Raw genomic sequence first — 12,394 nt, 5'->3', positions numbered from 1 at the left:
CATATGTCCCCCACCCCTCCCCTACTATTCTTGCCTCTCCCCACTCCAGTCTCCTCCTGACTCCCGGCCAGTTGCCTCTCTCATTGTGCACTGCTGCTGCTCACAGTGTCGCTTCAGCTGCCAGAGACTGCAGACATATGTGTGTGTGTGTGTGTGTGTGTGTGTGTGTGTGTGTGTGTGTGTGTGTGTGTGTGTGTGTGTGTGTGATCTAATTTTGACAAAGGCTTGGTGGCCAAAAGCTTATTTTGTGACATTTTGTTTTGCCTATCTGTGTCTCATCATCTCCACTACCCTTTTCATAATATTGTTACATTCCATCCCGGATTTCACATTGTTTGCATATGAAGCTATTGTGTTCTCGCTCTTGATCAAAAAGCTCATGTCATAACCAGGCATTACAATCATTTAAAGTATCCTGTATATTATGTATAAATTTAGTGACAAATATTGAGCCATGAAGGATGATGTAAGCTATAATTGTCTAATGTTAGCTTAGTATATTTCCCATCTCAGAGTTTGCTATTAACTAAGCCTATGTGTTTTTTATTAGACAGACACAATTCCATCAAAGCCTGGAGAGCAATTGGTCTCATAATGGTTGGTCCCCCAAATACTATTTCATTTTCAGCATAACTGAATGCCTTCATCGTATCCCAGGAATCCATGAAGGCAAATTATCTGGCTTACCTTGAAAAGACATTACTTACACAAGCACATTTTGATGATTATTCCAAAAGATTTTTACCCTTGACACTTATGATCTGTTCACATTTTGTACATGACTCTACTTAAGCGTAGTAATAAAATAAATATGTAGTTAGTAATTTTATAATGAAAAATTTTATTACAATCATTTCTTTCCTTCGCATATTCATTAACATTACTAAAAATTAACACATTATCAGAAAGTTAACATACTGTATTACTCTTATTAATACTAAAGACTATATATATTATTGTCAGGTACATTCTAAATTAATAGCAATACATTGTAGTGACATAATACAACTGTTGTTCTAAATGTGTTACAATTTCTGTTATACACACTAAAATGCAGTTATTGTCACCACAACAGTGTCTATTGCAATCCTTTCTTTTTTTTTTTTTTTTTTTACTTTGTTAGATGGTTTATTCTTCAGCTTCTCCTGTAAAAGAAAAATTATAAATGAAGCACTACAACATTTACTTTATTAGTGTTGAATAAACAATAAAATGAGATGTAGTCTCATGCTTTTGTAACATATAATGACATCTGATATTAATTACCTTGATGCAATTTCATTTCAAATTACAAATAAATTGATACAACACTATGTGTCACTAAAGATGTGGCTATTCATATAAACGAATGAACAATAAAATGTTTTATCGTCAATCAAGATACACATGCCATTATGAATGGTAATTTTTAAAAACTGAGTGAAGTAGATGTTTTCTGCAAATATTAATTTTCCCCATTTCGCAGTCAAACATTAAAGCTACAAAAATTTCTGTAAAGAAACTTATTTTGCATTTTTACTTCTATTCAGTTCTCTTTTTTTGCTGTTTTTAACATTAATTCTTGTACAGGTGACTGCATATGTTCACTTTCACACAGTCATGAGCTTAGTATATATCTGGTAGCATTATACTCATAGACCTTAAATCTAAGCATGTGTATTGTGTTCCCTCATTTTTTTATAAAGTAATAACTAAATTTCTAAAGTTTTATCATTGCTTAAAACCAATTTATTAAAGAGAGTAATCTATTGTTAATTTCTGTAGTTAATGATGAGAGTAGATTAGCAGTAGTTGTAACTGGTTCCTAAGATGCTCAGAAGTAGCCTTTAATGGCTTCTTCTGCATGATAACATTTAACTTGAAGCTGCAGATAGACACATTTGAAAGCAGAAAAATGCATACGTTGGCAGTACTTTGAATTGAAGGCTAGTGAGGGCCAACCAATCTGGCATCTCATAATTGTAAAGTTTTCTCGAGCAAATTTTCCTTTTGATACAATTTTTAATCTCACTCATCACTCTTTACTCAGGCTTCTCTCCTGATGGTCACTATGGAGGATGGTGTGTCTATAACTAATATGTTCATTACTTGAGTCTGAAGAGATACCAGTAAAGACAAAAGAATGTGTATCTAGTTTTCTGTATGTCATAGCACTTGAATCATGTTATCAGTTATGCATCTCTTTATTTTAGCATTTAGTTGAACAGATAATTTAATTTTCTAGTATTGCTATAAATATAAAGTGTCTGTTTGACTTGCACCAAACCCTTAAATACTATAATTTATTATGGCGAACAGTGGAAACTTCAGGTACGAATATCAACAGTGTAGGAAAAGACAGATTGCTAATTACCGTAAAGAAGGCATGTCAAGTTTCAGACAGGCATCATAAAAAGACACTTACCCATAGCTTTTGGCCAGAGCTTTCAAGCTTTTATCAGTAAAAGACACACACACACACACACACACACACACACACACACACACACACACACACACACACACACACACCTAAAGAAAGCAAAAAAACTTCGGAATGTTAGGATCTGAACCCAGATCATTCAGACGACTGTCACAGATGATGGCCACACAGTAATGGATTGTTTGTGGTGGTCTAACAGGTAGAGAACTAGATTCAGGCCCTGGAAGACCCAAGTTCAATCTCAGACAGCAGAAGAGATTTTTCCTCATTTCAGTCCCTCCAGAGTGGCTCCCATTGCATTCATCCTGCTGCCAAATGTGTACAGGGGATTTTTCCCAGGATAAAGGGTGGCCAGGGTGATGGGCCCACCACCCACTCCTTCTTAGTGCCACAGCAAAAAAAGGTTGCACTCTACCTGCAGTCAGGTCAGTAGCCCCATTACTGGCTTTTACCACAGAGTTAGGCATTCAGTAATGGAGATAGACTGAACTAACTACAATTCATTACTCTTCTCTGACTCATTTATATATAAAGAAGCAGACATCAAACAACAAAGTGTCAACTTATACACATACCCAGTGTATCCTTGTAATTGGTGTCCCAATCTATAAGCACTGTAAGCTCTGACACATTTTTATATTCTGAGAATCAGCATTTCAAAACAGTTGACTCTAAAATACACACATTTTGCACATGAATTTAGCCTTCTCGTCACATCTGAGAACATCAGTGTACTTTTTGTCATAAGGTACAAGTGCCAAATTTCAAATTATGGAGCAACAAATAAAATAATTCCACTTAAGTAGTGAAATGCACCACAGTGATACAGTAAAGTCTATTCTAGATGTTTCAATTGTGGTACAGGCTTCTGTATACATTATCCAAGCCAGACTTCACTTCTACTATGTGCCACATATACTGAAAAATCAAAACATTTCGACTATCTTCTTAATAGTATGTTTGTCCAGTTTTGGGATATAACACAGTGGCAATTCCACATGGTGTGACATTAAATTAAAGGCTATTGTGTTGTGGGCTTGGATTTGGCACCAAGTGGCATCCCAGAAGTGTTCAGTTGGGTTCAGATCATGCAAATTTGGTAGCTAAGGCATCATGTAAGTTTAGTGTCACACTTTCTAAACCCCTATATCATGATTCTGCCCTTTTCATATGTAGATGGAGATGGCATTACTAGGGAGAACACATAAAACACGAAGGGATGCAGGTTGCCCGTAATAATGTTCATGTAGTCCACAGCAGTCATGGTGTCTTTGATTACTACTACAGATCCCATGGAACCCCAGGTAAATGTCCACCGTAGCTTAATACTGCCTCCATCAGACTGCAACCATGGCATGGAACATGTTTTGAGCATCTGTTTGTTGACCTGCTTTTTATTAAATCCACAGTCCAACCTCCATGTTCTCATGCCCAATGCAGTCATAACTGATGATACTATTGGGTCAGCATGAAGACATGCAGGGATTATCTGCTACGGAGCCCCAAGTTCAACACTGTGCACTGAAGGATGCACTCCAAAACACTCATGCCTGCACCAGCACTGTACTTTGTCATCAGATCTGTTATAGATCATCACCTGTCCTGGTTTACAGAGTGCACACACCTCTGTTGTATTGTGATGAGGCATGGATGTCTAACACTTTGTTGCTTAGTTTTGGTTCTTCAGTCTTCAGCCACTTTTTGTATATGCTCACAACACTAGAACACAAACAGCCAACCGGGTTCAACATTTATGAGATGCTTGTTTCGAGCTGCCAGTCCAGACTAATCTGTTCTTTGTCAAAATCACTTATGTTAATTGATTTACTCATATGCAAATTGTGTCATTTCTAGAATGATTCCATAGTTATCTTTGTCCCACTTACATACTTCCCTGACTGTGCTATGTGTCATACTGCCATCAGGTGGCAGTCAGTCTCATTGCAGATAGTAATTGTAATATTTTCACTCAGAGGTGTATTTAGTTTGATTTACTTTCTCATTAGCTACAGCCAATGAAGCTTGGCTTAAAATTTAAGATGCTATAACTTTTCTGTGTATATACTACACAAATCTCCAATACTATTTCTGAAAGTCAAAATGAATGCCTCACAAAAAGATTTGTATCAGTTGCACATCTGTAAAACTTTGTGGTTTTAGATTCTAGGAAAGCAGAAAATGAAAAAAATAAGCCTCATGAAACTCAAAATAGAACTTTACTGTGAACTAAAAAATTAAACAATAATCTAAATAAAGGCAACTAGTTCCCAAGTATACACTTCTACGTAATTATGAAATGAAATCTGTTGCTACATTTCTTAATCCTGCACACTGAAAAATGCTTGGGTCTTCCTTGGCAAGTAATCATCAAGGTGATTGAGATGTTGCTGCTGATGCATGTTGCATCCTTTGACAGCAGCCCTTCTTAGGTGATCCAGTGTCTGAGGAAGATTCCTGCAGAAATCAACTGCTAGCTTCAACTGGTTCCAAGCATGCTCAATTGGTTTTATGACAGAAGATACAATAGGTCATTCTATTTAGTTGATCACTTGAGGACGATATTGATGAGGTGGGCACAGTGTAATCAAGCATTTTCAACCTGAAAGGTGAACTCACCACTAAAATTTTGACTGCATCTCTGAACAGAACTTTGGAGGATACTTTCCCAGGACAGTACAGTTCTAAAATTATGCTTGATACCAATGAGAGGCATCTGACATTTGTACATGATACCACCTCAAAACATGATTGGACCACGTCCATACCAAACAGTGGAACAACATTCCTGAGACATATATCAGTACAAGGCTGACAGCACACTCTTTATGACAACCATCAGATGCCAGAAAAACCCTGCAATTGCTGGTGAAGAGATCCAAACACCAGCCAGTTTCCCTTACCCACTTTCTTCACACATCATGGTTCTGGGGAACTTGTATAGCGTCTTCTTCAATATCCCTAGCTCCATAAAGCAGATATTTCTTCCTTTTATTTGTTTTAAATGTTCATATACTTGTTCTGAGGAGTCATAGACTATATGTCTAAGCTAGGAGTGCAAGAAGCAAATTAGCTAAAACATTCACAGAGAAAAAATGTTTAATAGCTTTTGATCTGTTAACAAAGAATGGTATGTGCCTCTAGATCTTGTGTTACATGTGTTTAAATTATTTTCTTCTGCAACAATAATATTTTTGACACATTACTTGCATGTTCTCATATGATGGCTGAATATTTCAAACTAATTCAAAATATGGGTGATATACTACCTTTCTTGTGTGGGTTAGTTGTGGTGTGTGTGCGTGTGTGTGTGTGTGTGAGAGAGAGAGAGAGAGAGAGAGAGAGAGAGAGAGAGAGAGAGAGAGAGAGAGTGTGTGTGTGTGTGTGTGTGTGTGTGTGTGTGTGTGTGTGTGTCTTTGTCCACAAACATGCCTAGGAATAATTTATTATGATATGTGTCTGACAGTTCCAGGTTTTCATTAATAATTTGGAGGCAGTTTGTTATTGTGTGTTTAATCTTAAACTGCATAATTTAGATTTTCTTGCAGTTCAGCTTTAAGCTATTTAGATGAAACAAGGTACCCAAATTATTTGGAGGATTTATAAATTTATGTCACTAAGTACAGATATTTTGAGGAAGTAAAAGAGGAATGCCAATGAGGTATTATTTTGCTTTGTTTTTAAATATCTGAGTATTTTCAGTTTCCTGCCCAATGTCTCTAGAAACCTATTATAGACTTTGCCAGCAAAATATAAAACTCCATTCTGAACTACAACAGGGATTCATACTCAATATGTAATTTATTTTTGCCACTAGTACTGTGGTTGTGAATTGAACAGTTCATCCTAAATTCATTCTATTTGTTAATTATAAACATCATTAGAGGTATATGTGTTGACATATAAGTTTCAACTAATGAAATATCCAAAAAATGGCCTAAAACACAATTCCAGCATTATCATTTGTGCTAAAAAAAATGCAAATTGAGTGAAAAGATTTTTGCATCAGATGTTTCTTGAATGTGTTCTTAAATTTTGGTGTCCCAAGAGCAAGAATATTTTGCCTGTCGTATGGCATTGAACACTTTCATGATTGAGTAATTTATTTGTTTCAGTGCAATTTAAATCTTGTTTGGATGATGTGCAAGTCCTATTTTGACTTCATATTGTGTGTGCTATTCATTTTGATGAGAGAGCAGATTTTATCAACAAAACATACAAGGTATAGGATATACTGTCATGTCATTGTCAAATCTGTAGTTTTCAGAAAAGATTAGTACAAGAGTGTTTTAGATGGACAAAACTCAAAATTTGGATTTCTCACTGCTGAGCAATTTACAATTTGTTTTGACATGAGCTTGGAAGCCAAAAGTTGAAGCAATTTGTGTTTTTTAATTCATATTTTTTATAATAATCAGTTGAGTATACAAAGGAAGACTTGGTTAACAGATGTTCTTCCAGTGCAATTTTATTTTCTAACACCATGATTGATTTCAGTCACCAAGGCAATTTTCAAGTGGTTATGAGCCTACTGTCATGGAGGTACACAGACAGACTCAGAGTCAGTCAGTAAGCCTGCCTGTCTGTCTGTCTGTGTGCCTCCATAATCTTAGGTTCATAAACAATTGAAAATAGCCTAGCAGGCTGAAACTGCTCCTGGTATTAAAAACTAAAATTGCAACTGCTGCTGTAATTTGTTTCTGAGATGATAAGCTTGCTCTTGGTAATATAAAAGATTGGGAGGTCCTTTACTGATGTAAGAAACAGCAACGGTCTCTTCTGGAACTCCTATATCCACTGCACCTAGCTCTGATGTAGCTTGAATTCCACTATCAGTAACAATTAAAATAATTAATTTTGACCACATAATGTAACTGGGTAGATAAAAAAATCTACTCATCAAGTGATGGCAGGAGAACACACATATAAAAAGATTTTACTTATGTAAGCTTCTGGAGCCAGTGGCTCCTTCTTCTGCAGAAGGGTTGAAGGGGAAGGAAGAGGGGTGAAGGGAAAGGAAGTGGAGAGGAGTAGGAATTGGGGTAGAGTTTGGGTAAGTCACCCAGGAGTCTGGGTCAGTAGAGACTTACCGGACTTAAGGCTGGTAAGTCTCCATTGGCCTGGTTTCTGGGTGACTTCTCTGAACTCTACCACTTTTCCTAATCATCTCCAGTTCATTTCCCTTCATCCTTCTTCCTTCCCCTTCAACCCTTCTATCAGAAAAAGGCGTCACTGGCTCTGAAATTTTTTATCTGTCCAGTTATCATCAGTATGTATTTCCTACCTGTTAAATGAAACTTAGTCCATGCCCGCACTATTCTGCTCAAACTATGGAATTATGCTCTCTTTAGAAGAATTTCATGGTCCATGCAGCAAAAGGCTTTGGACAGCTCACACAGGATTCTGACTAGTACCATTTTGCTGTTTACAGATTTCAGAATACGAACACTAAAGGATAACATAATGTTATGTGTTAACAGCACTTGCTGAATACCTATACTGAGTAAGGTGGTGCAGTGGTTAGGCCACTGGACTCGGGTTTGGGGAAAAACAGTCAAATCTCCATCTGGACATCTACATTTAGGATTCCATTATCTATCTAAATCACTCCAGACGAATTCTGAGATTAGAAACGGCATGGCCAATTTCGTTCCCCATCCTTGAATTAATGCATGTTGGTGCTCTGTTTCTGTTGACCTTGATGTCAATTTGACATTAAATCCTAACCTTCTTTTTTGGAAACCAAACTAAAATTGAGGTGACATTCAAGCAGTCAAAAGTTCTTCTGAACATCATTTCTTCTGGGACCTTGGCAGAATTTGTTAGCAGAGAGAATGAGCATTAGTTTGATATGTCAGCTGTATCACCCATTCTTAGAAGTTTTCTTACACAAGCTTATTTTAATCTCTCTGTTATATTACTTTCTTTTGGAGGTTAATTAAAAAACAACTGAAGCTAAAAAATTGCTGTAATCAGTATACGAGGGTCACCCCAAAAGAAATGCACACTACTTTTGTAAAAGTACAGTTTTCATTGTGCATGTGTGAAAGTTTTACAGTGTGTAGATACATCCTTCCTGCTTATTTTCAAACTTAGTTCAACCTGTTCCCATGAGTGGCACCATCACAGCACGTCTTCAAGATGCCTGCTACACTTGACGTTCATCAGATGGAACGTGCTGTCATATAATTCCTGTGCTGTGAAAAGGAGACAGTGGGAAACATCCACAAGAGATTGAAAATGGTGTATGGAGATGCTGCTGTCGATCGCAGTACAGTTAGTTAGTGGGCAAGAAGGTTGTGTGATGTAAGCAGGTATGGCAATATTGAGGATAATCCTCGCAGCAGCAGGCCACGTACTTCACACACTCCAGAAGATGCGCAGAGTGTTAACAAATTGGTCACTGCTGACAGACGCATCACAGCAAACGAATTGTCATGCTACGTTGGGATAGGGGAAGAAAGTGTTTGCAGAATACTGAAAGTGTTGGCATTAAAAAAGGTTTGTGCCAGGTGGGTTCCCAGGATGTTGACAGTGGCTCACAAAGAAACAAGAAAAACGGTATGCAGCGAACTTTTGGAACAGTACGAGAATGGTGGAGATTAATTTCTTGGAAGAATTGTGACAGGTGATGAAACATGGCTCCATCAATTTTCACCAGAGACAAAGAGGCAATCAATGGAGTGGCATCATGCAAATTCATCCTAGAAAAAAAAAAAAAAACCACACCTTCTGCTGGAAAAGTTATGGCTACAGTGTTTTTCGATTCTGAAGGACTCTTGCTTGTGGACATCATGCCAAGTGGAACCACAATAAATTCTGATGCATCTGTGACGACACTGAAGAAACTTCAAGCTCGACTGAGTCGTGTTCAACCACATCGGCAAAAGTGGGATGTTTTGCTATTGGCCACATGTCAGTCAAAAAACCATGGAAGCGATCACAAAACTCGGATGGACAACACTGAAACATCTGCCTTACAGTCCTGACCTGGCTCCATGTGACTATCATCTCTTTGGGAAACTGAAAGAGTCTCTTCATGGAACAAGGTTTGAAGATGATGACCCCCTTGTGCATGCTGCCAAACTGTGGCTCCAACAGGTTGGTCCAGAATTTTACTGTGCGGGTATACAGGCACTGGTTCCAAGATGGCATAAGGCAGTTGAGAGGGATGGAAATTATGTGGAGAAGTGAAAATATTGTTCCTAAAAGATCTACATACTGTAAAGCTTTCAAACATGTAGAATAAAAGATGGATTTTTAAAAAAATAGTGTGCATTTCTTTTGGAGTAACCCTCATACATTATAATTTCTACTATGTGTTTTGGCAGATTATACATCCATCACTAGGTGGATTTAGGTCAATTGATAATGAGTGGACATACTAGATGTACAGCATTTAGGTAACTTGTGGCACTGTCTTTCACTGGTTGCTGATGACCAATCCTTGTAGGATCCTAAATGTTCCGTTCTCTCTTTCTGTGTTTAATTTTATGTCTGTGACACGTCTATCAATAAGACACTCTGTTTTCTGTTATGAAGGTATGGCTCCTTCCATGTAAGAAGGATATCACTCATGCCATAACATTTCAGTCTGTTTAGGAGAATTTTGTGATTCAAACACTCAAAGGTTTTGGCAAAATCACAGAACATACCAACAAGTTAATTTTTCTTGTTTAGCTCAGCCAGCACTTTATTTCTGAGATAATATATCACTTTCTCTGTGGATAATCCTTCTGAAAAACGAAACTCAGAGGCAGTTCACAACTTTTGCTCATTTAAATAAGACAACATTCTATAAAAGACTCCTTCCTCAAGCATTTTTAAGAGCTCTGAAAGCAGTGAAGTAAGTCTATAATTGGAGGAAGTCTGCTTATCACCTGTTTTACAGATGATTCTTTCTGTAGCATATTTAAGTCTCATTATAGGTAACCAGGGTTGCCACAAGTTATGGAAATCAGGGAATATCAGGGAATTTAAAATGCACCAGAGAAGGAAAGTATCAGGGATATTAAAAATAAATAAAAAAACACTGGAAAAACTGTGTTTTTGTCTCAGTAGATGAAGAGGTTTGTTTACTGAGATATCATGCATCATTGCTGGCTGGGCACAGCTGAGTATGTGCACCATTTCCCTACTCCTTCATTCCTACTGATTCTCCCCCTCCTACCACTTCCCTCAGCTTGCAGTCAGTGCTGCCACCACTTCCTGCCACTAGCATAGCAGCTGACAACAAGAGGTAGGGAGGCATGAGGAGCGGTTTGTTTGGATCTGATTCTCAGAGACTGTAGACGCAGTGGCAAGAGGCAGCATTCATGAGTGCATGACTTGTGTCTGGGTAATTGTGTGAAAGTGTGTGTGCTCTCTTTTTCTGACAAAGGCTATGGCCAAAATTTTAGTTATGAGGGTGTGAATCTCTTTTCTAGATGTCTGCATATGGCTCAGTGATCATCTTCATGGTAAGTTGCTATTGATCCTCATTATTATTGATTCTCAGACTATATGCACAAGTTATCTATTATGTGGATTGATCACTGTGGTCTCATTTCATCAACATGCTGTCCATGACTCATGAATAGAGGCCACATGAATGGATTTCCTCAGTGGGCCAAAACGACAGGCCATTTTCGTGGCTCTAATGGATCAGGCCTGCCAATTTGAAGCCTGTCTTTCCCCACTAATGTTCAGGCCCTGTCCACCAGACCTAGTCTCACCAATCTTCCCACAGACCGGGTCTGTTTGTGTGTAGGGTAATGCAGCGGATTTTCCATGGACCCAGGACTGCGGTGCTTTTTGGCAGTCCAGAGGCCATGGACAATGGATTTCAGGAATTGCGACTGTCTCACCACAAGTACATTGAACAGTGCAGCGTTTTACAAACATTTTATTTATTCTGTATATTCTGGCACTTCAAAAGTAGATTATAAATTAGAAAGCATGAAAAATAAGGAAAAAAATTGTGTCAGTTGCTGGTAGCTTGTATGCTGTGTACTCATACATTTCTCAAAAGAAAAATCACACAATACCTGTAAAATAACAGACATTGGTCCAAACCCTTTATTATATTTGTAGCAACTAAAGCTTGCTGTCTCGTGAAAACCACTCACTCAAAAGTGGCACATTTCATGTAACAGCTACATTTCTCTCATTTCCTTGTTAAAATTTACTTTCTTTGGCAAAATAAAGTGGAATTTGCACAATGTCAACTCACTAACATCCCAATGCACTTGCAATTGTGACAGACTCCTAAAACAGTGGATGTATTGTGTATGTTGTGTATGAATTTAGGCAGATAAACTTCCGTTATTTGCTAAAAGTTAACTTCAAGTACAATTTTTAAATTTCCTACACCTGCACCTAATAAAACCTGTGATAGCCCTTGTATACAAAGGATGAAGAAATGTGCTGTAATTATTTTTATATGTATATATTGTTACATTAGTTTAGCACTTGTACATAGTTGTTCCATTCGCTTAGCCCTCCATTCTCAGATGGAAATTATTGGGACTGCTGGTAATTATCAGGACTGCAGCCATGCAAAATTATAACACTATCATTTAAGACTGAATATAATGCCTGAATCATTTGACTGCTCATTTTATGCATACAGTGTGCTTTGTCACAGCTTACAATTTGTTCGAATTTTACATGAAAGGGCTGAAAGTGTCCCTAATTTGCTGAAAATTACTGCATTTTCACATATTGCAACACCTAATGAAAAGGCAAAACATCTGTTTAGTTTTAATTTAATCATAAGATTGTCAGAGATGTCGATATAAAAGCAGTTTTCACAAACTTCAAATTTGTTATTGATTTTAATCTGATGAACAGTTTTCTGTTCCTATTAAATTCTTGCACTTCGATTCAAACAATTTGCATCATGACTTTATGCCATCACATATATTTAAAAGGTTTGATTCCATGTAAAACATGTTTTATCTTTAAAAGCTTTCATGGAAGCGATCAGATGGTCTT

The 12,394-nt window shown here is 37.4% G+C and overlaps 1 protein-coding gene across 1 annotated transcript in view; it reads right to left on the bottom strand.

The window, feature by feature from the left end:
- Positions 1 to 821: 821 nt before the first annotated feature.
- LOC124596451 (insulin-like growth factor-binding protein-related protein 1) overlaps positions 822 to 12,394 on the bottom strand; it is a 151,910-nt gene continuing 140,337 nt past the window's right edge. The window contains exon 5 of the mRNA XM_047135588.1: positions 822 to 1,145. The gene's annotated coding sequence lies outside the window, so the exon portion shown is untranslated. The remainder of the gene's footprint in view (positions 1,146 to 12,394) is intronic.

This window comes from Schistocerca americana, chromosome 1, assembly GCF_021461395.2.
Source record: "Schistocerca americana isolate TAMUIC-IGC-003095 chromosome 1, iqSchAmer2.1, whole genome shotgun sequence".
In the NCBI taxonomy this organism is placed as follows: Eukaryota; Metazoa; Arthropoda; class Insecta; order Orthoptera; family Acrididae; genus Schistocerca; species Schistocerca americana.
This window is presented reverse-complemented; position numbering and strand designations above follow the sequence as displayed.